The sequence below is a fragment of the Garra rufa genome, chromosome 25 (assembly GCF_049309525.1).
Source record: "Garra rufa chromosome 25, GarRuf1.0, whole genome shotgun sequence".
In the NCBI taxonomy this organism is placed as follows: domain Eukaryota; kingdom Metazoa; phylum Chordata; class Actinopteri; order Cypriniformes; family Cyprinidae; genus Garra; species Garra rufa.
In genome coordinates, this window is record NC_133385.1 from 39,428,520 (window position 1) to 39,451,580 (window position 23,061).

Sequence of the window (23,061 nt, forward strand, 5' to 3'; positions counted from 1 at the left end):
ACGTCTTGATGTATTGTGTATGTCTTGCTTTTTGCTGTTTTTTTTTCTCCTCTCTCTCTTTTTGTCCCATCCTTTCTTTCACAGGATTGGATCCTACCAAGTGATCTTCAGCTCTGATTGGTGCTAATGGGACCAAGGAGAGGCAATAAAAGGATCTACAGTACCTGAAGAGGGAGCTCTGCTCAATTAAGGAATTCCTGTTGTTTAATTGCACATGTGCTATTGTGTGTTTGCTACAGCTTGTTGTTGCTGTAAGCTTATCTGTTTGATCTGCCTGTTGGGTGTAGTGTGAATTTTGGTTTTTGAGTTGATTTGTTGTTGTCAACCTCATTTCCATTTTGTATAAATTGTAAAGTATTGTAAATACTCTTTTTCCACACTTGGAAGCTGTAGGGGGTGAGTGCCATTTTCTTTTGTAAACATAGTTTTCTCCAGTTTTCCATTAGATAGGGAGTTAAGGTAAAATATTGTACTTTTTTATTTTGCTTTTGTTAGGGAATTTAGCCTTCTCTGTTAGGAGCTAGCTTGGTGTTTGTTTGTTGTTTTGACCTTTGCTCAGCCCTGAGGTTGTGCTTTCACTTGTGGTTTTGTAAATAAATGTATAAAAGATATTTGTTTGTCATTGTCAGTTTAATGTTGCGGCCTTACCCTAGACAGGGTCGTAACACTTGTGTTTTCATCTGTAGATCAAACCGAAAGTATCTTGAAGAATGCTGTAAGGGAGAAATTGGATGGAAATGGAGTGGTAAGTGTTTTGTTTTATGTTTTGACGTTAGTAAATGATGAAAATGCAATAAAAATAAATAAATGTAATTTATATTTCATTTAATTAAAAGGTTGAATGGTGAAGTTTATAGTTTATTCGTGTGTAATTTGTACTGTAAAAAAAAAATATATATATATATATATATATATATATATATATATATATATATATATATATATATTAGTAACGCCAGGCCAGCAGAGGGAGCCCTTACACTGACTGTTGCTGCTCCCTCTGCTGCTGAGTTTCATATGCAGATTTTTGATGTCTGTGACTCTACATGGGCTTCTCTAAACAATTTCTTCAAAATGACATGCAAACTTTCAAAGTAGCACGGTGGCACTGGGTTTCATGCTTTAAATTTTTAAGGACACAGAAAAAATGAGATTCATTTCAATTAACATGCTTAGACACCTGATTTCTAATGAGGCTAGTGAGTCAAATAGCCATAGCAAGATCATCCACAGCACAACTTTTGAAAGATACAGTTACAGCAAACAGAAAAAAGAAGGGGGGAACTTTTGCGAAAATCAAGGGTCAAGAGCCCAACTAATGCTCATCTCCACAACGGTGTTTCTTTTGTGTGAAAGAAACAAAGTCAGACTGGTTTGTAGTATTCAGTGAGGATGCTGTGATCTAGACAGATCTGTTAGTGTTTCATGTTCTGTTGGAATTTAAAGGGTTTGTGTTGTCTGCGCTTTGTGGGTCACCATTGTGCTGAAGAGTAAAGCCTGTGCTTTAGAAGACAAGCAAATGTTGATGCTATGCTGTATGCCATTTTCTTTAAAGGCTGTAATTGCGGAGCTGGTGATGCAGTGATAGTTAAGCTAGTGCTAGCTATTGGATAACTGCACACAAAAAGAGAGAAAAAAGAAAGCTTGGATTTTGCAGAGAATGTTTCATGATGATAATCTAGGCAACACCTGTAAAGTAACACTTAAAAAAAAAAGTTTGACTTTTAGTTTTACAGTTTTTGTTTGGAAGCTGCTTCTGCTAGTCATTGACCGTTTCTTAAAATATGGTCTTTAACCACTATTTCCATTAATGGTAAACATTTGGCACCATGTGCTGCCATGCATTTTACTTTTTTTTTTAACGTTTAATTTTTTAACAGTGTGGGAAGCAGTTCTAGGTGTTTTGTTTTATTGTTTTTTGACGTTAGCAAATAATGAAAATGCAATAAATAATGAAATAAAAAAATAAACATATTAATTTATATTTCATTTAATTAAAAAAGATGAACGGTAAAGTTTATAGTTGACTAATGTGCAATTTGCGTTGTAGGAAAGAGTTGTAAGTGTTTTTTTTTTGACATTAGTAAATAATGAAAATGCAAATAAATAAAAGTAATAATAGCAATAAATGTGATAATTTATATTGCATTGAATTAAAAGGTTGAATGTCAGGGTTTATAGGTTAATCTTGATTCATTTGCATTGTAGGGAAGATTATGAGCCCTTTGCAGTTGCCTGTGAGCAGAACACAAGCGGCCTACTTACAGCCTTCCATAGGATACGCAGAGTAGAGGACTTCTTGAGGGAAGAGTCAGTTCATGTTCCTATATTTGCATCGGTTTTGGAGGAAGCCGGGTAATCTGTCCGATACAGCTACGATTTAGATGGAATAGTAGTGCTGCTATCCACTTTATCGTGTATCAGAGCAGGACTGCACTACTTGGTTGTAGGCACAGTTGATGGATCTAAATTGTCCAACCACTGGCATATATTAAGGAAGCACTGTGATCTGTCTCAATACATGCCAATGGGGTGAGGGCTCTCTGTAAGTCCGTGGGCACTGTGCTGGCCTTTGTTGACGGGGATATTTTCTAAATATATCCTGTGTACCTACCCACCCCTAACCAGGTCCATCCGATGTTTAAGTCTGAGGCGAACGCAAAGGCCCATGCAGTCGGAACGATAAGTGCTGTGTTCAAGAATTTTGCAGGCCGCCTCAAGGTCCTGCCTCCAGAAGATCTGGCGTGGCCATCAGTACAAAAGGCTCACCTCAACAACCTGAGCAGAATGAATCTTTTGTTTGAGGATCAAGAGTTCCTCCTGGACCTTTTAACTCAAGCTGTGCTGTCAGTGAACCAGGACGTGGACTTGGCTATCCTTTTGTCACTCACCAAATTTGGACAAGAAGTGGTGGGTGCCCGGGGTACTCTATTCCCTGTGTACTCCATGGCCGAGGCTGCCTATTTTCAATCCAACATCGACCACATGCCATTGGACACTGACCCCACACTGAGGCAGGTTCTTCGTGAAGATGGATGCAGTGTGAACTTTATTCAGCTTTATGCTGTGACACCCCACTGCCATGAGTCGTGCACACCCCACCACCCTGTGAGCAGGGTAATCACCATGTGCAATCTGCACATACAAAAACACAGACGCATGATCCTGATGAATGCAGAACGTTACGTCGACTACATGGAAGATCTGGGCTGAAAGACTGACCAGAACATGCGTGAGATTGGAGGCTGTTTTTGTGGCTGGGCCAGGCTACGTTAAGCGGTTTCATCCATGCCATTTCTTCATCGCATCAATGCTTGACAACTTGCTGGAAACCATGCCCATGATTATTCAATTTAAAGACAATGAAAAGGGGTCGGGGCTCAGAGAGGTGGTCCATCCGGTCTGCAGATACCTCACTTCCACATTACATGACCTTTTGCAGAGTGGTAAAGGGCAGGGCGGGTATGAGCGCAGCTGGACCGCTTTTCAAATAGAACTTGCCCTAGAGGAGATGTTCTTCGGTCGTCCCCTGTGTCTCTCATCGCGGCAGTACTCCGCATCCCTTGGGGTGAGTGCCTCACACCCAGATTCCCAGACCAGGATGAGGGGTTTTCTGGGCCTTGGACCCGTGGGAGGTGCAAGTGTGGGATAGTCCCCTCCCCCACTCGATACTTGGATCAGGGATGACCTACAGAAGCTGAGAGTGGAACGGATATTCCCGTTGTCTGACCTGGTTTTTGCAGGAGCCAAGGTGGTGGAAGAGGAACTGGTGAAGATTCTGCTGGGCGACCTGTATCAGCGTAACGACGTCTGCCCGTCCAGGTGCTTAAAGGGCCAGAACGTCCTATTGGCAACCTCCGTGACTGCCACACCGTGGAGGAATTGGCCCGTGAAATCTGTGACAGGAGAGCATTCAGATACCCGCACACATTCTCGAGGGCTGCAGACATGGTAATGTCTGTCGGATTGGATCCCGCAAAGTGTTTAGAGCAGGGACTGGCAAACCTCAAGTACTTCCCGTTTGTCCGTTATTGGGATGAGAACCATAACTTGAAGGCAACATGAAATCGTAAAGATTTTATTGAACTCCACAAGGCAAACGAAATCCCTTCAGCGGCCTCGCGTGCAGCTGCCTACACAGGAGACGTGTGTGCTCGGGTTGAAGAACTCAATCTGTCGAATCCGCACAATGTGAAAAAGTTCAGAGACCACGGCATGCCGTGGCTTGAAAGATGCATCGAGCGACTGCCACGAGGGATGTCCAAAGAAAGGCTGATCCATGTGCTTTTGTTTCTCAGTTCTGTTGGAATGATACAGAATGGGGACTTTGTGTCCTTCCAAAAGCTCACGGAGGTGGAGCGTGACCTACCTGTTACGTAGAAGTACATGCAGCAGTTGGCCATCCTGTCCCAGCTCGTGCTCATCCGTTCGCCGTGTTTTCTGTTTTTTATGAGGCTGTACCTCATAAAGTAGTCGTCCCAGTCACTCCACCTGGCAAACCTGCCCAGCCTCGTCCTCCAAAAGAGGAGGCACCTGCTGAAGTGCTCGAACCGCCACCTGAGGAGCAACCAGAAGAGGAGCTCGTCCAAAAGATGGAACTAACCTCAGTACCAGCAAGCTCTCACTCACATTGGACAGACATGGAGGTGTCATACATAGATGGGAATCCTAAACTGAGCCATCGCAAGGCCTATCCAAAAGTGTATTTTTTTTTTTTTTTTTTTTTTACAAAATGACTTTGTTTTCATTTCTGCTTTTTTCAAAGCAGCTATTTTGAATTTTTGAAATGAGCCCTTTATTTTGTTATGCCTTAAAGTCAGAGTTTTCAGACTTTTTTGTAAGAAAGCGAGCTCATATTTGATTCGATTTTTATTTATAAATTTTTTTAGTTAGTCTTAGCACAGTGTTTTGAGTTGTGTTTTGATGTATGTACATGTTTGTGTTCCAGCAAGTAAAAAAAATTTTTTTTAACCCAGCCTCTAACATAACATAACACTTCAGATTGTAATGTTAGTGCCGGCCCCAATCCCGGATAAATGGGGAGGGTTTTTAAGTATTTTCAGGTCTTCTTTCAAGTATTCTTCTTCTGTACAATGGTCATTTGGTCCGAAGTGAAGGCAAATATTGATCCAAATCATAATATTGTATGAGGTGAGTTCTACATTGCATCATATTTCCTTATGGCTATACAGTAAAAAAAAAAAAGAAAAAAAAGTTTTCATTCACATTAATTGCATATTAATTTGCAAACTGTATGTGATCGGCCAAAGCTTTTATCTTTCAGATGTTTCAGTTAGATTCAATGGGAATCTAGATAGATGTGTCCAGGTGATAGAAGACAGGACAGTTGACTAACAGCATCCACCATAGTGTGATCACCAAGTGTTGGAATCCTTAGCAGTTTTAACAGATGGTGTTTACAGTGTCATCTGGGAGAGGGCGACTTATGAGGCCTTGTTTATTTCCTGGAGTGAATGGATAGAAAAACTCTTCTTTTCTTGTTTCTATTTCCTACCTAAGAAAGATTTTGGATGTGTTTTTTTGATATCACACGTGTATTAAAGCTAGGTTATAAATGTAATCCCCACAATCACGTGGAGTTGTAAAAGTAAGACAAGGAGTGCTAGATAATAAAGTCTTGTTCAGTTAGGCTGTGATGTATGTAAGGGAGTATTTAGTTATTTTAATTTGAATAATTTTTAGGTTAGTTATCTATGTATGCATGGATGTTCCTGGGACATTTACACTGGTGCTGTACTGCTGAGTGATATTACCCAGTGGAAGAAGTTACCACTAGACCTTTTTGAACAAAAACCTCTCTCCTAATCACATTGTTTATTGCTTTTTTATAAAGACTATGCTGTTCTTGTTTCTATTTTCTTTCATTTTTTTTCCACCAAATAAATATTTTTGACATGTTTCTTTGATATAATGATTTTTTATTATTATTTTTTGCTTGTTTCTAAAACCTTCCAACAATTTTCTTAATTTCTCCTCTATTCTTCCTTTAGGTGTGTTATAAGGAGGGCTATCAAGTGTCAGGTAGATAGATGGATAGATGGATGGATGGATGGAAGAAAGCAAGCACAAAGAGAGAGAGAGAGAGAGAGGGAGAGGGAGAAAAGGGGTCTCATTGGCAAGAATATAAATCCAAATCTAAGCGATTACAGAGTTTGTGTCTGGCTGAAACCTCTATTGGAGTAAGATGTTAATCTAGTCTTCCTTAAATTAGTGTCTGTGTGTCTTAAAGCAAATTCAGACGAATGAAAACTATAAAACTCTGAAAATTAGACAGACAGACACTCTGCTGGTTTTGCCTGAAGCTCTGTGTCTCCAGATGTCCAGCAGAGGGCAGCAGATACCTTTTTTTGGTGATTCTCTGAAAAGTCATGACCTAAGTTTAATAGAGATGCAGATCATTAATGAGGGGCACCGTATTTGTCTGACCATCCTTACAAATAAACAGGGTACCAAACAGCACCCCTGTCCTTCGGTCTAAAATTAAATGCACTTGTGCTTTGCTGTCCTGAGAAACCCATCAGGTGGTCTTATACTAAGTGGCCACAAGTGTTAACTTATAATATCCTACAAGGTCCCTATAATATCTTTAAGTCCCATCCCCCTCTCTGACCCGTGACGTCGTGCTGTCAATCAGACCTGTTGTTTTGCACCGCTACTGACACGATTTAATGATCGATCTTCTGCTGGTCAAGGTAGCATAGTAATCGTTCTTTTTTTATTTGTTTACATGAGATGTTACGTTTTACCGGTACATATGCATTCACACGTTCAAGTCTTTAACTTTATTTATTAATTCGAACAGGTCTTTCGTGGTACTCACTGCCTTTTGGACATCATACAAATAAATGAAACGCCCCTTTTTAGAAGTACTATATTTTTTTTAAAGTTATTTTTCTTTACTTTTTAGAGTTTGTCATCATATGTTAAGTTATTCCTGTATTCACATTTTAAGAAAATTAACATAAGACATAAAATGGTTGCTCTTCGTCGTGTTAACCGTTTGTTTGAATATTTTTAATTAATTAACTGTATGATTGTACTGTACGTGCCTACTATTTGGACATCACCTTGACATAGTCACCACTGAAAAAGTACTACACCGATTCTAGAAAATATACCAAGCTTATACAAAGGAATGTGAATCGTAATACTGCAAAATGTTATTACATTGTAAAATAATGATATATAAAATGTAATTTATTCCTGTGATACACAGCTGAATTTTCATTCGCTGCTACTCCAGTGTTAAGTGTCACAGGATCCTTCAGAAATCATTCTAATATGCTGATTTATGAGTACTTATTAGTAATGTTGGCTGCCAATCTTTTATTTTTTTGCAACCTTTGTTTCTTTTTTTCAAGATTATTTTATTAAAAAATTTAAAAGGACATCACTTATTCAAGTATTAATATTTTATAACGATGTAAATCTCTTTTTATTAACTGAACACGACCTTGTTGAATAAAAGTATTTCTTTCCCAAAAAAAAGAGAATACAAATGTACTGTCCCCAGCTTTTCACCAGTAGTGGATATTGCTTGGACATTTGCCAGTTTTACATAAAGTTTCTATACGCATGATACAGACACACAAATGGTGTTGCAGCATGTTTAATTTATGGTTACCATGTTTTAATATTTGTACACCCGCTACCTTTAACAAGGCTGTTTCACTGCAAAAAATGCTTTTCTTACTTAGATTTTTAGTCTTGTTTCCAGCCAATATATCTAAAAATTCTTGAATCAGGTAGGATTTTCTAGACAAGTAAAAATTTGTGTCTGGTTTTTAGTAAAAACAAGTCAAAATTAAGTGAGTTTTTGCTTAAAACAAGCAAAATAATCTGCCAATGGGGTAAGAAAAAAAATCTAGTTGTCTGCTTGAAATAAGATTTTTTTTTCTTACCCCATTGGCAGATTATTTTGCTTGTTTTAAGCAAAAACTCACCTAATTTTGACTTGTTTTTACTAAAAAAAAGATAATAATTTTACTTGTCTAGAAAATCCTTCCTGATTCAAGATTTTTTAGATATTTTGGCTGGAAACAAGACAAAAAATCTAAGTAAGAAAAGCATTTTTTGCAGTGTTCTCATTGCTGCAGACACACACTGCCGGAGAAAACAGAAAAAAAGCATGGAGAGGACGAAATGTAAGTGCTGAAATGTCAATATTGTAATGTAAAGGTCATTCTAGCATACATGTGCATTGTGTCATGTGACTGATAATTTATCTACATGCTATCTAGCAGTGTGCAGTAATCCCCCTAAGGTGGCCCACTGCTTGAAATGCCTAAGGCCCCAGTCCAACATTGAACAGCACCTCAGAAAAGGATGCCTACGGGATGCAGAAGAGGACTGTATCCAGGCTGAAGTATTGAGGGCCAAGGAGTCACAAGATAAGTGGACAAGAGAGGGGAGGGTTATTAATGTTTCAGAGGTTAGAAAGTTGGTTAGTGAGGACCCATCTTGTGACTCCTTGGCACAATATTTCAGTTCCAAGGGATTCCTAATCGCAGAGCAGCATCACAGGTAGGGAGGTCTGTGAATGGAGAGTGAACTAGGCGTTGTAATCCATTTTTGATGGTTGTAATAGTCTGGAGAAGGGTGTGTTAGTCATGCCAACAGTAAAGATCCCTCCGTTTCCTAGTGCGGACATCCAGAATTCGGACATCCTCGCTCGCGTAGAGGAGGACATGGGTGGGGTGTTAGACCGCCTTGGTCAAAATAAGCTTCTGTGTTGCCACATTGATTTGGGTTTATGACCTCGGTCCTGCAGTTATGAAAGAGTTAAAGGTGAGCTCACCACTGAAAAATTTTAGATGTGTTCAAACACAAAAATACATTAGACCTTATCTTTCCTGTCTTAATGTTCTCAAAGGTCCAGGAATGGAATGACCGGGTGAAGGAAGGAGAGGGAGTCATTGTAAAGGTGTCCAAAGGAAGCATAAAGTTGAGCCAAAAAGAAGAACAGGTAAGATGATCCTGTACAGACTACACTATTAGTTCATTAACAGTATTGCTCACAGCAAACACTTGTAAAATAAGCTTACGTAATTAATAAATAAATAAATATATATATATATAACGTTTTTTTTTTCTTTTCTTTTTTCCCCCCATTACTATTTAACACTGTAAAGCCGCTTTGTCACAATTGTGTATTGTTAAAACTTGACAAATCTTTGCCGTAGTTGTTGGACTGCTACTTCACGCACATCCGGCCTGAATATTTAAAGGCTCAAGCCCCGGAGGGGGACGACAGGGACCGGTTGTTCCTAGGAGCTTCAGGGCTTCCTCTTAGTAACCCAACAGCCGATGTGCAGCGGCTACGAGAAAAGTAAGTATTGTAGCCAGTGGCTCATATGGAGACAGTTGAGTTTCAAGCCATGACAGACATCTTACCTTCATTTCTCTCTTGAATGCATGCCAACAGGTACGTCAAAAGGCTGCAAGAGGGACCACCACCAGAGCCCCAGCCAGGAACGGAGGCCAGTCCACCCAGTCCAGCTGCCGAGGAGGGGCCAGCACAGATGCTGGAGAGGTACGGAACGAGTAAACTTCATTAAGGTGATCCTCGTGAGTAGGGTTGGTAACTGTAAGAAATGATCTGTCATTCAGATTTCTGTTCAGACTAGGCAAGGCAAGGCAAGGCAAGTTTATTTATATAGCACATTTCATACACAATGGTAATTCAAAGTGCTGTACATAAAAAGGAATTAAAATCACAACAGCAAACAAATCATAAAAATTTAAAATAATCACACTAACAACAATAAAAACAGAAATTAAGAACATTTAAGATGATTTTAAAAATTGATTTTAAAATTAATTAGCACAGTAAAATGATTATACATAAAATAATGCAGTCTGTTCGGACGTAGCACAGTGCTCATTCAATAAATGCACAACTAAACAGGTGAGTTTTAAGTCTACGTTTAAATGTGGCTAATGTATTAGCACATCTGATCTCTTCTGGAAGCTGGTTCCAACTGCGGGCGGCATAATAGCTAAAAGCAGATTCCCCTTGTTTTGTGTGAACCCTTGATTTTACTAACTGACTCGATCCTAGTGATCTGAGTTGTCTGTTAGGTTTATATACTGTGAGCATATCTGCAATGTATGTAGGTCCTAGGCCATTGAGTGCTTTATACACGAGTAGAAGTACTTTAAAATCTATCCTAAACATAACTGGAAGCCAGTGTAAGGACCTGAGGACTGGTGTAATATGCTCTGATTTTCTGGTTGTAGTCAGAATCCTGGCAGCAGCGTTCTGTATGAGCTGCAGCTGTCTAATGGTCTTCTTGGGAAGGCCGGTGAGGAGACCATTACAATAGTCCACCCTGCTGGTGATAAAGGCATGAACAAGTTTCTCCAAATCTTGACGGGAAACAAAACATCTAATTCTTGCAATGTTTTTGAGATGATAGTATGCTGATTTAGTTACTGCTTTGACATGGCTACTGAAACTGAGGTCTGACTACAGAATCACACCCAGATTCTTGACTTGATATTTTGTTTTTTGACCCCTAGTGTCAAGGTACGCATTTACCTTATGAACTTCATCTTTGTTTCCAAATGCAATGACTTCCGTTTTCTCCTTGTTTAACTGTAAAAAGTTTTGGCACATCCAACTGTTAATTTCATCAATGCATTGGCAGAGACAGTCAATGGGGCTGTAGTCATTTGGCGATAAGGCTAGGTAAATCTGGGTATCATCTGCATAGCTGTGATATGCAATTTTGTTCTTTCTCATTATTTGACTTAGTGGGAGCATATACAGGCTGAACAACAGCGGCGCTAAAATTGAGCCTTGTGGGACTCCGCATGTCATGGACGTCCACTTAGACTTATGTTCTCCTATACTCACATAATAGCCTCTCCCTTCTAAGTATGACCTGAACCAATTTAGAACCATCCCAGAAAGCCCGACCCAGTTTTCCAGTCTATCTAGCAGAATGTTGTGATCGACAGTGTCGAACGCAGCACTGAGATCTAGTAGTACCAGCACTGATATTTTGCCAGAATCTGAATTTAGGCGAATATCATTTATTATCTTTATGAGCGCTGTCTCTGTGCTATGATGTTGTCTGAAGCCAGATTGGAAGTGGTCCAGGTATCCATTTGAGTTTATGTAGTGATTCAGCTGATTGAAAACAACCTTTTCAATAATCTTTCCTATAAAAGGAAGATTTGATATTGGTCTATAGTTGCTCAATATGGTGTTATCAAGATTTTTCTTTTTCAGAAGGGGCTTAACGGCTGCAGTTTTCAGGGAGTTTGGAAAAGTCCCAGAAAGAAGTGAGGTGTTCACCACTTTTAAAAGATCTGCTTCTAAACAGCTAAGCACACTTTTGAAAAAAGATGTAGGAAGTGTGTCAAGGGGGCAGGTTGACGATTTGAGGTGCTGTACTGTTTCTTCCAAAATGTTGCTATCTATTTCTTCAAAAGTAGACATAATGACTTCTTTTTGAAATTGCGGTCGAATCTGTCTGACCTCTGCATAACTTGAGGATGTGCTAATTGTCTTTCTGATATTATTGATCTTCTCAGAAAAGAAGGAAGCAAACTCATCGCACTTGCTGTCAGAGAGCAGTTCACTAGGGATCTGACTAGGGGGGTTTGTTAGTCTCTCAACGGTAGCAAAAAGAGTGCGAGTGTTGTTTAAGTTGCTGTTTATAAGGTTTGAGAAGAATGTTTGTCTAGCTTTACTTAGTTCAACATTGAAAGCATGAAGGCTGTCTTTATAGATGCTATAGTGAATTTCAAGTTTTGTCTTCCGCCACATCCGCTCAGCTTTTCTGCATTGTCTTTTTATTATCTGTACTGCTGTTGATTTTCTCCACGGTGATTTCTGTCCAATTATCTTTCTGTTTTTTATAGGTGCAATGTCATCAATGACATTCTTAACTTTTGAGTTAAAGGAGTCCAGGAGAAAATCAACAGAGTCTGCAGAAATGCTTGGCATTGAAGATATAGCCTTCATAAATAGCACACTCGTGTTATCGTTAATGCATCTCTTCCTGACAGAGACAGATCTAGATTCAGTGGTAGCAGAGATCAATATATCAAAGAAAATACAGAAGTGATCAGATAGTGCTACATCCTTGATAACAGTGGATGAAATGTTTAGACCCTTACTGATGAGTAAATCAAGAGTGTGTCCACGATTGTGTGTAGGCCCATGCACATGCTGAATCAGGTCAAACGTGTTCAAAACTGTTATAATTTCTTTTGTAGTTTTGCTTTCTGCATTGTCTATGTGAACATTAAAATCCCCTGCAATAGCAAAACAGTCAAACTCTGAACAAATCATTGATAGCAGTTCTGTGAACTCTTCAACAAAGGCTGGAGAGTATTTTGGGGGCCTGTAAATAATGATAAACAGAATGCGAGCACCTTTCAGCAGAATCCCTAGATATTCAAAAGACAAGTACTGACCAAATGACACTTGTTTGCATTCATAGACATCTTTAAATAGAGCAGCAACACCACCACCTCTTTTAACAGCTCTGCAGACATTCATGTAAGTGAAATTAGAAGGAATTGCTTCATTTAGGATTGTCGCACTGGAATTGTCTTCTAACCATGTTTCATTTAAAAACATAAAATCCAGGTTGTTTGTGGTTATAAAATCATTTATCAGAAGTGATTTATTTTTTAGTGAGCGAACATTTAAAAATGCTAGCTTGATGGCATCACTTTTTGTCTCTAGAGCAATCTTAGTTTGATGCCTAATAAGCCTCAGATTAGATGTGTGAACTGTACGATTTGAGAGGGCCTTAGACTTTCTATCACATATTAAAACAGAAATAGGGAAAGCTACAGGCACACTGGGTTCCCGCTTGTTTTGTAAACATTCCTGATTGTTGCTGTTACCGTAGCGGGGACCCGTCACATATCACTGAGGGCTGTTATCAGTTGTTTTTGGTTCACTCACAGCAGATGCAGGAGGGTTTGAGCCCTGGCGTTGTGGCAGCGGCCGGAGAGCTCTCACAGGAGGAGGAGGGTGAGCTGGGCCCACAGGTTTTGGTGGTTGTGGCGCCTGCCGTTTTTTTGTTGATAGCTGGGGGCTTGCAGCAAAAGAGTGGGAGAGTCTGGTTCCAGCATATACCAGTTCCTCCATTTTCTGTGAGAAGCTTAGAAGTGGAGATGCTGGAGAGAGGGATAATGTGTCTGGTGAATGGAGCTCTGGCTCTGGAGTTTCCGGTGGCTGGAAAATGTTGTTGTCCTGGCTTCTCTGACTGTTTACCAGAAAGTCGTCCTTCGGTGTTGAGTCTGTCTGTGATAAGCTCTGTGCGCAGGGCTCAGCCAGGAAAGTGTCCATGAGCAGTGCTTGTTGTGGCTGCGTGGCGTTGTCAGTGTCCTTGTTGGTTGTGTTGGCCACATGATGACTCTGAAGCTGATAGGATGTCCTGTCGTCACTTTGTCCAAGTGTGTGTGTGCCATTCATGTTGGGTAGACTCACACATTCTACTGAGGGATGCCGGAGTGAAAAATAGATATTGTCCTTAAGCACTCTCGCACCAAGTTTGTTTGGGTGAAGGCCGTCCAGTTTGAACAGTTGTCTATGGCCCCAGAAAAGATTGAAGTTGTCAATGAAGTTGACTCCTTTTAGACTGCAGGTTCTTTGTAGCCAGGTATTCAGTCCGAGCAACCGTGAAAACATGTTAGTTCCCCTTGCTGGGAGTGGTCCACTGATGAACGACTGAATTTCAAGTCTTTGAAGTGTTTCAATGAGTTCACCGAAATCCTTCTTTAGGAGTTCTGACTGCTCTTTCCGAATATCGTTCTTTCCCACATGGATGATGATTCGATTTGCAGTCTTGTGCTTCATTAGAATGTTCGGAAGTTCTTTGTTCACATCAGAGACGGTTGCTTGAGGACAACAGCATGTAGTTGTAGTTCTGCTACTGATATTTCTGATAATGGAGTCCCCCACTAACAGAGTCCTGGGCTCGGCTGCGCTCTGAGCTGAGTGCCGCTGTCTGCTCGACCTTGCGCGCCTGTTTATAGCAATGTTAGGAGTTGGCTGACATGATACATGTTCAGTCACATTTGGGGATTCCTCACCCACATTCATTAATGCATCAAATCTGTTTTCGAGCTGTATAGGGGGTGGTAAAACAACAGTTTTTGCAAGCCTTGTCGTAGCCATATCTGGGGTAGAGGCTGATACCGCAGCAATACGAGATACTCTTGACAGTCTGATGTCTCGAGTGCCTTTGGGTCTCGCTCCCTGTTTTTGCCATCGATTTGTGTGTCGATCAGTTTTGGCTTGTTCCTCTACATTTCTAAACTGTCGATATTGACTAGATTCACAGGACTCACCGGCTGTATGCTGAGGGGGTCCGTGATGATGATCTTCTGTGTGTTCCGCCTGTTTTGGGAGTCCAGCAAGTAACTTTGTTTCTAAAATCACAATCCTTTGTAGAAGTCTGTGGCAGTTTGTGCAGCAAGTAGATTCCAGAAGAGGCATTTTCTTTCTTGTCTGTTGAAAGTAGGCAGCTGTGTTTTCCCGTCTCCGGAATGTAAACTGCTGGCAGTGGGAGGCAAAAAGTCTCCTTTTTTCGTGATATTTGTATCAAAAATGTGTTGTATGAGCACTGTGCTCATCTGCTGAAGTTAAATATTTGAAAAATCGGAGAAAAGTTCAAAAGCAGGGAGCAAAGCGCGGAGCAGTAAGCAAAAGCGTCCGAACAGTAGCAAAGCCGGAAGCAAATTTTAGCATCGGCCTCTGGATGTTTTAAACCTCTGAGTCACTCTCCCGATAACCCTGCTTGCGGTTTGGCGCCGTGGCTTAGTTGGTTAAAGTGCCTGTCTCGTAAACAGGAGATCCTGGGTTCAAATCCCAGCGGTGCCTTGGGCGGGGTTCCAGCCCACACAATCCAGCAAGCGCAAGCTTTTCTGAAAGCGACCCGCAAGCAGGGGCAGCGAGTGGTTAATTTTGCTAACCGCCCCGACTCAGTTGTCGGCAAACGCCTTAAAGCTGTCCAGCGCCCAGTCAGCCAACCCCTGGCCTCTTCTCTGGAAGCCTGGATCATCTGAGTCGCCTTCCCGTAGGGCGAACGTGCTTCCAGGCTAGTCTAGTAAACAGGAGATCCTGCGTTTCGAATCCCAGCCATGCCTTTGGTTGCGCACCACAATACAGCCGAGCTCGTGCTTTACCAAAAAACGGACGGCGAAGGGCGACACAGAGGAGCTTGTGGACCGCGGGAGGTTTCTCTTGCAACACTACCCTCTCACCTGCTTTTGGAAGATACCATCGCAGGCTAACGGGTCCCGCCTAGGAGGCGCCGTGGCTTAGCTGGTCAAAGCGCCTGTCTTGTAAACAGGAGATCCTGGGTTCGAATCCCAGCAGTGCCTTTCCACCGGTGGCTGTCTCTGGCCTCGCTGTTGAATGGGGACCCCGGCGACGCTCTGTTTTTGAACCGTGCAAAGACCTGAGGACCTGTCTTTCTGCCCACACAGCGTGCCGCTCGGTTGAGCTGGACGGGCACAAATCTTTAAGAAAAGCCCTCAGTGGCCCAGCCTGGCATACCGACGGGCTCTGTGGCGCAATGGATAGCGCATTGGACTTCTAGGCTGCCAAATGAGCCCATTCAAAGGTTGTGGGTTCGAGTCCCACCAGAGTCGTGCTTTTTGGCATTTTGTTAAGCCCGTACTGCACAGTGTTGCTCTCGGACAGCAGAAACCATGTTGAGGCCTCCTGTTCTCAGCGTACATTGATTTAAAAAAAAAATGTCAATCATATTTAAAAGGTAGCAAAACATGCCCAAGATCCAATTCAGTGAGGTATGGCAATCACTGTCTTGCATCAAGTGAAGGCAGCAGGACGTTCGAAGTGTTGATTCATGAATCCTCAATCCACAAATCTTTAAGAAAAGCCCTCAGTGGCCCAGCCAGGCATACCGACGGGCTCTGTGACGCAATGGATAGCGCATTGGACTTCTAGGCTGCCAGATGAGGCCATTCAAAGGTTGTGGGTTCGAGTCCCACCAGAGTTGTGCTTTTTGGCATTTTGTTAAGCCCGTACTGCGCAGTGTTGCTCTCGGACAGCAGAAACCATGTTGAGGCCTCCTGTTCTCAGCGTACATTGATTTAAAAAAAAATGTCAATCATATTTAAAAGGTAGCAAAACATGCCCAAGATCCAATTCAGTGAGGTATGGCAATCACTGTCTTGCATCAAGTGAAGGCAGCAGGACGTTCGAAGTGTTGATTCATGAATCCACTAAGCCGCCCTCCGCTCGCCTAGCACGTGGGGTGGCGCAGTGGCTTAGTGGCTTAGTTGGTTAAAGCGCCTGTCCAGTAAACAGGAGATCCTGGGTTCGAATCCCAGCGGTGCCTTTCCACCGGTGGCTGTCTCTGGCCTCGCTGTTGAATGGGGACCCCGGCGACGCTCTGTTTTTGAACCGTGCAAAGACCTGAGGACCTGTCTTTCTGCCCACACAGCGTGCCGCTCGGGTGAGCTGGACGGGCACAAATCTTTAAGAAAAGCCCTCAGTGGCCCAGCCTGGCAGACTGACGGGCTCTGTGGCGCAATGGATAGCGCATTGGACTTCTAGGCTGCCAGATGAGGCCATTCAAAGGTTGTGGGTTCGAGTCCCACCAGAGTCGTGCTTTTTGGCATTTTGTTAAGCCCGTACTGCGCAGTGTTGCTCTCGGACAGCAGAAACCATGTTGAGGCCTCCTGTTCTCAGCGTACATTGATTTAAAAAAAAAATGTCAATCATATTTAAAAGGTAGCAAAACATGCCCAAGATCCAATTCAGTGAGGTATGGCAATCACTGTCTTGCATCAAGTGAAGGCAGCAGGACGTTCGAAGTGTTGATTCATGAATCCACTAAGCCGCCCTCCGCTTGCCTAGCACGTGGGGTGGCTCAGTGGCTTAGTGGCTTAGTTGGTTAAAGCACCTGTCTTGTAAACAGGAGATCCTGGGTTCGAATCCCAGCGGTGCCTTTCCACCGGTGGCTGTCTCTGGCCTCGCTGTTGAATGGGGACCCCGGCGACGCTCTGTTTTTGAACCGTGCAAAGACCTGAGGACCTGTCTTTCTGCCCACACAGCGTGCCGCTCGGTTGAGCTGGACGGGCACAAATCTTTAAGAAAAGCCCTCAGTGGCCCAGCCTGGCAGACCGACGGGCTCTGTGGCTCAATGGATAGCGCATTGGACTTCTAGGCTGCCAGATGAGGCCATTCAAAGGTTGTGGGTTTGAGTCCCACCAGAGTCGTGCTTTTTGGCATTTTGTTAAGCCCGTACTGCGCAGTGTTGCTCTCGGACAGCAGAAACCATGTTGAGGCCTCCTGTTCTCAGCGTACATTGATTTAAAAAAAAAATGTCAATCATATTTAAAAGGTAGCAAAACATGCCCAAGATCCAATTCAGTGAGGTATGGCAATCACTGTCTTGCATCAAGTGAAGGCAGCAGGACGTTCGAAGTGTTGATTCATGAATCCACTATGCCGCCCTCCCCTCGCCAAGCACGAGGGGTGGCGCCGTGGCTTAGTTGGTTAAAGCGCCTGTCTAGTAAACAGGAGATCCTGGGTTCGAATCCCAGCGGTGCCTTTGGTTGCGCGCCACAATACAGCCGAGCTCGTGCTTTACCAAAAAACGGACGGCGAATGGGGACACAGAGGAGCTCGAGGACAGCGGGTGGTATCTCTTGCTGCACTACCCTCTCACCTGCTTTTGGAGGATAGCATCCCAGGCTATCGAGTCCCACCGAGGAGGCGCCGTGGCTTAGTTGGTTAAAGCTCCTCTCCAGTATACAGGAGATCCTGGTTCGAATCCCAACGGTGCCTTGGGTGGCGCTCCAGTCCAGTAAGCGTGCCTCCACTGTGCACAGACCTGAGGACCTGTCTTTCTGCCCACGCAACAGGATGTTTGAAGTGTTGATTCATGCATCCTCTAAGTCACTGCCAGATGAGGTCATTCAAAGGTTGTGGGTTCAAGTCCCACCAGAGTTGTGGCTTTCTGGTAACTCTCATACTGTGGAGTTTTGCCCTCAGGCGGTAGAAATTTGTAGACATTTTCTTTTAGCATCCGCCTCTGGATGTTTTAACCCTCTGAGTCACTCTCCCGATAACCCTGCTTGCGGTTTGGCGCCGTGGCTTAGTTGGTTAAAGTGCCTGTCTCGTAAACAGGAGATCCTGGGTTCAAATCCCAGCGGTGCCTTGGGCGGGGTTCCAGCCCACACAATCCAGCAAGCGCAAGCTTTTCCGAAAGCGACCCGCAAGCAGGGGCAGCGAGTGGTTAATTTTGCTAACCGCCCCGACTCAGTTGTCGGCAAACGCCTTAAAGCTGTCCAGCGCCCAGTCAGCCAACCCCTGGCCTCTTCTCTGGAAGCCTGGATCGTCTGAGTCGCCTTCCCGTAGGGCGAACGTGCTTCCAGGCTAGTCTAGTAAACAGGAGATCTTGCGTTTCGAATCCCAGCGATGCCTTTGGTTGCACACCACAATACAGCCGAGCTCGTGCTTTACCAAAAAACGGACGGCGAATGGCGACACAGAGGAGCTTGTGGACCGCGGGAGGTTTCTCTTGCAACACTACCCTCTCACCTGCTTTTGGAAGATACCATCGCAGGCTAACGGATCCCGCCTAGGAGGCGCCGTGGCTTAGATGGTCAAAGCGCCTGTCTTGTAAACAGGAGATCCTGGGTTCGAATCCCAGCGGTGCCTTTCCACCGGTGGCTGTCTCTGGCCTCGCTGTTGAATGGGGACCCCGGCGACGCTCTGTTTTTGAACCGTGCAAAGACCTGAGGACCTGTCTTTCTGCCCACACAGCGTGCCGCTCGGTTGAGCTGGACGGGCACAAATCTTTAAGAAAAGCCCTCAGTGGCCCAGCCTGGCATACCGACGGGCTCTGTGGCGCAATGGATAGCGCATTGGACTTCTAGGCTGCCAGATGAGGCCATTCAAAGGTTGTGGGTTCGAGTCCCACCAGAGTCGTGCTTTTTGGCATTTTGTTAAGCCCGTACTGCGCAGTGTTGCTCTCGGACAGCAGAAACCATGTTGAGGCCTCCTGTTCTCAGCGTACATTGATTTAAAAAAAAAATGTCAATCATATTTAAAAGGTAGCAAAACATGCCCAAGATCCAATTCAGTGAGGTATGGCAATCACTGTCTTGCATCAAGTGAAGGCAGCAGGACGTTCGAAGTGTTGATTCATGAATCCTCTAAGCCGCCCTCCCCTCGCCTAGCATGCAGGGTGGTGCCGTGGCTTAGTTGGTTAAAGCTCCTCTCTAGTACACGGTGCCGTGGGTGGCGCTCCAGTCTAGTAAGCGTGCCCCCACTGTGCACAGACCTGAGGACCTGTCTTTCTGCCCACGCAACAGGATGTTTGAAGTGTTGATTCATGCATCCTCTAAGTCACTGCCAGATGAGGCCATTCAAAGGTTTTGGGTTCCCACAAGTCCCACCAGAGTCGTGGCTTTCTGGTAACTCTCATAATGTGGAGTTTTGCCCTCAGGCAGTAGAAATTTGTAGACATTTTCTTTTAGCCCTCGCTTATGGCCATACCCCACCTGAGGCGCTAGAGAGCGACAGGAAGTGAGTGACTGCAGTAGGAAGAGATAGGCTCTTCCACTTTGCTTGTTGTTTGTTTTATATTACGACTTTATTTTGTGCTTTGAGGAGGTTTTTTTTTTTTTGTTTATTTTTTTGTTTTTTCACTTCACTTTCACTTCACTTGTTTTTATTAAATGGCGGATTTACTGGAAAAAAGAAAAGGACTGCTATCACGGAAAGAGAAGGAGGTCGGAGATGAAGAAATGAATCCAAATACAGTTGAAGGGAATATACAAGAAGAAAATACTGGAGAAAATACTGATGAAACTTGGGCTATGGTTGTTTCAAGGAGAAAACAGCAAGCAAAAACAATGGAACTAGAAGGAAAGAGAGATCTGCAAACAAACAAAGTTGCTGAACTTACAAAAGGAGGTGAGCAAAATCAGTCTTTTAACAATCAACGTCAACAAATGATAAACAGATTAAATAAAAAAACACAATATCAAAGAGAATACAAGAAAGAAGCTACAGTTACATTAAATGTGATGGACACCGAAAGCACAACAATTATAATGATAATTAAAGCAGTAGAAGATATAGTGGGAATTGGCAAACTTATTGGGCTTCGAAGGAAAACAAACAATGACTTTGAAATGACAATGGAAAATGAGATGGACTGTGAAGTGATGTTGGATGGAATTGTGATAAATGGTCAGAAATGTGAAATCAGAAAATTGTGTGCAACTGAAAGAACGGTCTCCTTTTTAAATTTGCCCAGTTACATAGAGGATGAGGAAATCATTCAAAAATGTAACAGTTGGGGTGTAACTCCCATTCTTCCTGTGAGAAGGAGATATCACCCAGGAACAACAGTGGCAGACGGAACATGCTTTTTGAGAGTAAAGTTCCCAAAGGAGGTGGCATCTTTACCATACACAACAAAATTTATGACTGAGGAAGGAGTTCAGTATTTCAGAGTGATCCACGATAATCAACGGAAAACATGCAGGATCTGCACAAGTACTGAGCATGAGCTAAAGGACTGCCCTCAATTTCTCTGCAGGAATTGCCTGGAGCAGGGGCATTATGCGCGGGACTGTACAGCTCCGTGGTGCCAAGGCTGCAACAGGGCAATGATAAGGTGCAGATGTGAGACGGACGATGAGGAAAATAAAGAAATGGATATGGAGAAACAGGAAGAGATGGGAGGCACTCAAACTGAAACATCAAATCAAATATTAGAACAGACTGAAGGAGGAGATGACAAACAAACTCATGTAGAAGAGGAGGAGTATAACCTAGAGGAGAATGCAGTAAGGAGTGGGACTAAAGCATGTGAAATGGAGATGGACAAGGAGCCTGAGGAGAACAACAAGGTGGACTACCAAAAGACACATGGAAAAGAGAGAACTGATGACAATGAAACAAAACCGCAGTATGAGGTAAGAGAAACAGGAAATGGGGAGAAGAGCATTGAAACAGAAGTCAAGATAAAGGAAAGACTGAACGAAGGTTTAAAAACAAGAGTAAAAAGTGTTATAGACATTGAAAAGGTACTTAAGAAACAGAAAATAAGAAGAGAAGAGCGTAATGAAATGATGGAAAAGAGAAGAGCTGAAATGAGTGGTTCCACATTTGTAGCTTCGGGAGAAACTGAATTAGATTGATGAGTAGTTGTTTGTACACTCAACTCTTTCTTTTAATGAGTTCTTTATGGATTGCATCTCTGAATGCAAGAGGACTATCGAAACCTGAGAAATTTCAGAGATTGGTGTATTTGATTAAGGACTGTGATGTGTTATGTTTACAAGAAACTTTCTGGAATCAAGAAGTTGTGGAAGGTATGAAAAAGATCTGAGACGGAGAAATTTACTTTAACAGTGATCAGAGTAAAAAAAGGGGAGTTGCGATACTAATTAGAAGGGGTGTGAGTAAAGAAATAAATGAAATATATTCTGACAAGAAGGGGAGAATAATGGCAGTAAAATTAATAAAGATGGATAAAGAAATAATAATATGTAACATACATGCACCAAACGAAGAGGGACAAAAGATAATTTTTTATAGGAATTTGAATGTATTAATTGAAGGATGGCAAAATGTTTTTTTTGTTGGGTGATTTTAATACTGTATTAGAAAGAGTAGATGTTAGTGATTGTATGGTGTTTAGGAGGGATGAAGGAAGAAATGAATTATTTGAACTGATTAAAAAATATAACTTAAAAGATGTTTGGAGAAAAAGAAATAGAGCTAAAAGGGAATTTTCAAGACAACAAATAGTAAACAAAGTTTTAAAGCAAAGCAGAATTGATTTGTTGTTGAGCGGTAAAGAGATAGAAAACTACATTATGAAAATTTATTATAAGCCATACAGTGAAAGTGATCATGATTTTTTGCATGTAAGAATTGACTTAAGTAATGTGGAGAGGGGTCCTGGAGTTTGGCTATTAAGTCTTTGGTTCTTTTAATTGTGATGATTTGGCTCACATTTAACAAAAACCCACCAATTCACAACAAATCTCAACAAACTAGAATATGGTGACATGTAAATCAGCTAATAAACTCAAAACACCCACAAAGGTTTCCTGAGCCTTCAAAACGGTCTCTCAGTTTGGTTCATTAGGCTACACAATCATGGGGAAGACTGCTGATCTGATAGTTGTCCAGAAGACAATCATTGACACCCTTCACAAGGAGGGCAAGCCACAAACATTCATTGCCAAAAGAGCTGGCTGTTCACAGAGTGCTGTATCCAAGCATGTTCACAGAAAGTTGAGTGGAAGGAAAAAGTGTAGAAGAAAAAGATGAACAACCAACCGAGAGAACACCAGCCTTGAGAGGCTTGTCAAGCAAAATCGATTCAAGAACCCACTGTTTTTTGAATCACACGTCAAACTCTGCCTTCATCATTTTCAGCACTTCCACAGACTTTTCAACTGGAAATGGGGCCACTGGTTTCTCAGCTGAAAAACTTTGGGAAACTGGGAGATGAGTGAAGTCCTGCTTTCGCACCTGTCCCACAAGCAGTGCTAGTTTCACCTTAAATGCTATTGAGTCATTTTGTCATCGCTCTGAATTTTCTAGCTGCCTCGCGCATCACCTGTTCGATTGCGATGACACAGTATGTTAAATGTACCAATCTGTAGGTGAATTTAACAAATAATTAGGCTATATGATAATAACTGAGGGAAATTTTTGTTAGATTAGATTAAGCCAACCTTTATAATCAAATACCGATATGATAAAAGTAAAACACATATTTACAACTTCTAATTTTCATTTTTCATTTTCAAAATATGTCTCTGGCATTGTTCAGAGGGCCGGTCCAAATGTGGGGGTGGGCCGCATTCGGCCCGCGGGCCTTAGTTTGGGGACCCCTGCTATAAACCATTACTTTTCATTTGATTGGAGAGAATACAGCTCCGCTCCTCTTTTGTCAATGACTGTATCAAACCCTCCACCAAACACAACACACTACACCACACCCAGCATTTAGGACGCTAAAGGGGCCTCCTGTATCCACCAACCAGCCAAATAATTTGGCG

General features: G+C 42.5%; 1 long non-coding RNA gene and 11 other non-coding genes across 12 annotated transcripts; all 12 read left to right on the plus strand.

Annotated features, from left to right (window-relative positions):
- Window positions 1-8,116: 8,116 nt before the first annotated feature.
- LOC141302203 (uncharacterized) lies at window positions 8,117-8,770 on the plus strand. Its single transcript, XR_012342315.1, has 3 exons — window positions 8,117-8,165; window positions 8,262-8,544; window positions 8,663-8,770. It is a non-coding gene; the product is annotated as an uncharacterized lncRNA (long non-coding RNA).
- Window positions 8,771-14,798: 6,028 nt separating this feature from the next.
- On the plus strand, window positions 14,799-14,872 carry trnat-cgu (transfer RNA threonine (anticodon CGU)). The gene has a single exon. It is a non-coding gene; the product is annotated as a tRNA-Thr (tRNA).
- A 429-nt stretch (window positions 14,873-15,301) lies between these two features.
- Window positions 15,302-15,375, plus strand: trnat-ugu (transfer RNA threonine (anticodon UGU)). The gene has a single exon. It is a non-coding gene; the product is annotated as a tRNA-Thr (tRNA).
- Window positions 15,376-15,555: 180 nt separating this feature from the next.
- On the plus strand, window positions 15,556-15,645 carry trnar-ucu (transfer RNA arginine (anticodon UCU)). The gene is given in 2 exon segments: window positions 15,556-15,592; window positions 15,610-15,645. It is a non-coding gene; the product is annotated as a tRNA-Arg (tRNA).
- A 281-nt stretch (window positions 15,646-15,926) lies between these two features.
- trnar-ucu (transfer RNA arginine (anticodon UCU)) lies at window positions 15,927-16,016 on the plus strand. The gene is given in 2 exon segments: window positions 15,927-15,963; window positions 15,981-16,016. It is a non-coding gene; the product is annotated as a tRNA-Arg (tRNA).
- A 522-nt stretch (window positions 16,017-16,538) lies between these two features.
- trnar-ucu (transfer RNA arginine (anticodon UCU)) lies at window positions 16,539-16,628 on the plus strand. The gene is given in 2 exon segments: window positions 16,539-16,575; window positions 16,593-16,628. It is a non-coding gene; the product is annotated as a tRNA-Arg (tRNA).
- A 269-nt stretch (window positions 16,629-16,897) lies between these two features.
- Window positions 16,898-16,971, plus strand: trnat-ugu (transfer RNA threonine (anticodon UGU)). Its single transcript has one exon. It is a non-coding gene; the product is annotated as a tRNA-Thr (tRNA).
- Window positions 16,972-17,151: 180 nt separating this feature from the next.
- trnar-ucu (transfer RNA arginine (anticodon UCU)) lies at window positions 17,152-17,241 on the plus strand. Its single transcript is given in 2 exon segments — window positions 17,152-17,188; window positions 17,206-17,241. It is a non-coding gene; the product is annotated as a tRNA-Arg (tRNA).
- A 261-nt stretch (window positions 17,242-17,502) lies between these two features.
- Window positions 17,503-17,576, plus strand: trnat-agu (transfer RNA threonine (anticodon AGU)). Its single transcript has one exon. It is a non-coding gene; the product is annotated as a tRNA-Thr (tRNA).
- Window positions 17,577-18,111: 535 nt separating this feature from the next.
- Window positions 18,112-18,185, plus strand: trnat-cgu (transfer RNA threonine (anticodon CGU)). The gene has a single exon. It is a non-coding gene; the product is annotated as a tRNA-Thr (tRNA).
- Window positions 18,186-18,614: 429 nt separating this feature from the next.
- Window positions 18,615-18,688, plus strand: trnat-ugu (transfer RNA threonine (anticodon UGU)). Its single transcript has one exon. It is a non-coding gene; the product is annotated as a tRNA-Thr (tRNA).
- Window positions 18,689-18,868: 180 nt separating this feature from the next.
- On the plus strand, window positions 18,869-18,958 carry trnar-ucu (transfer RNA arginine (anticodon UCU)). The gene is given in 2 exon segments: window positions 18,869-18,905; window positions 18,923-18,958. It is a non-coding gene; the product is annotated as a tRNA-Arg (tRNA).
- The last annotated feature ends 4,103 nt before the right edge of the window (window positions 18,959-23,061 follow it).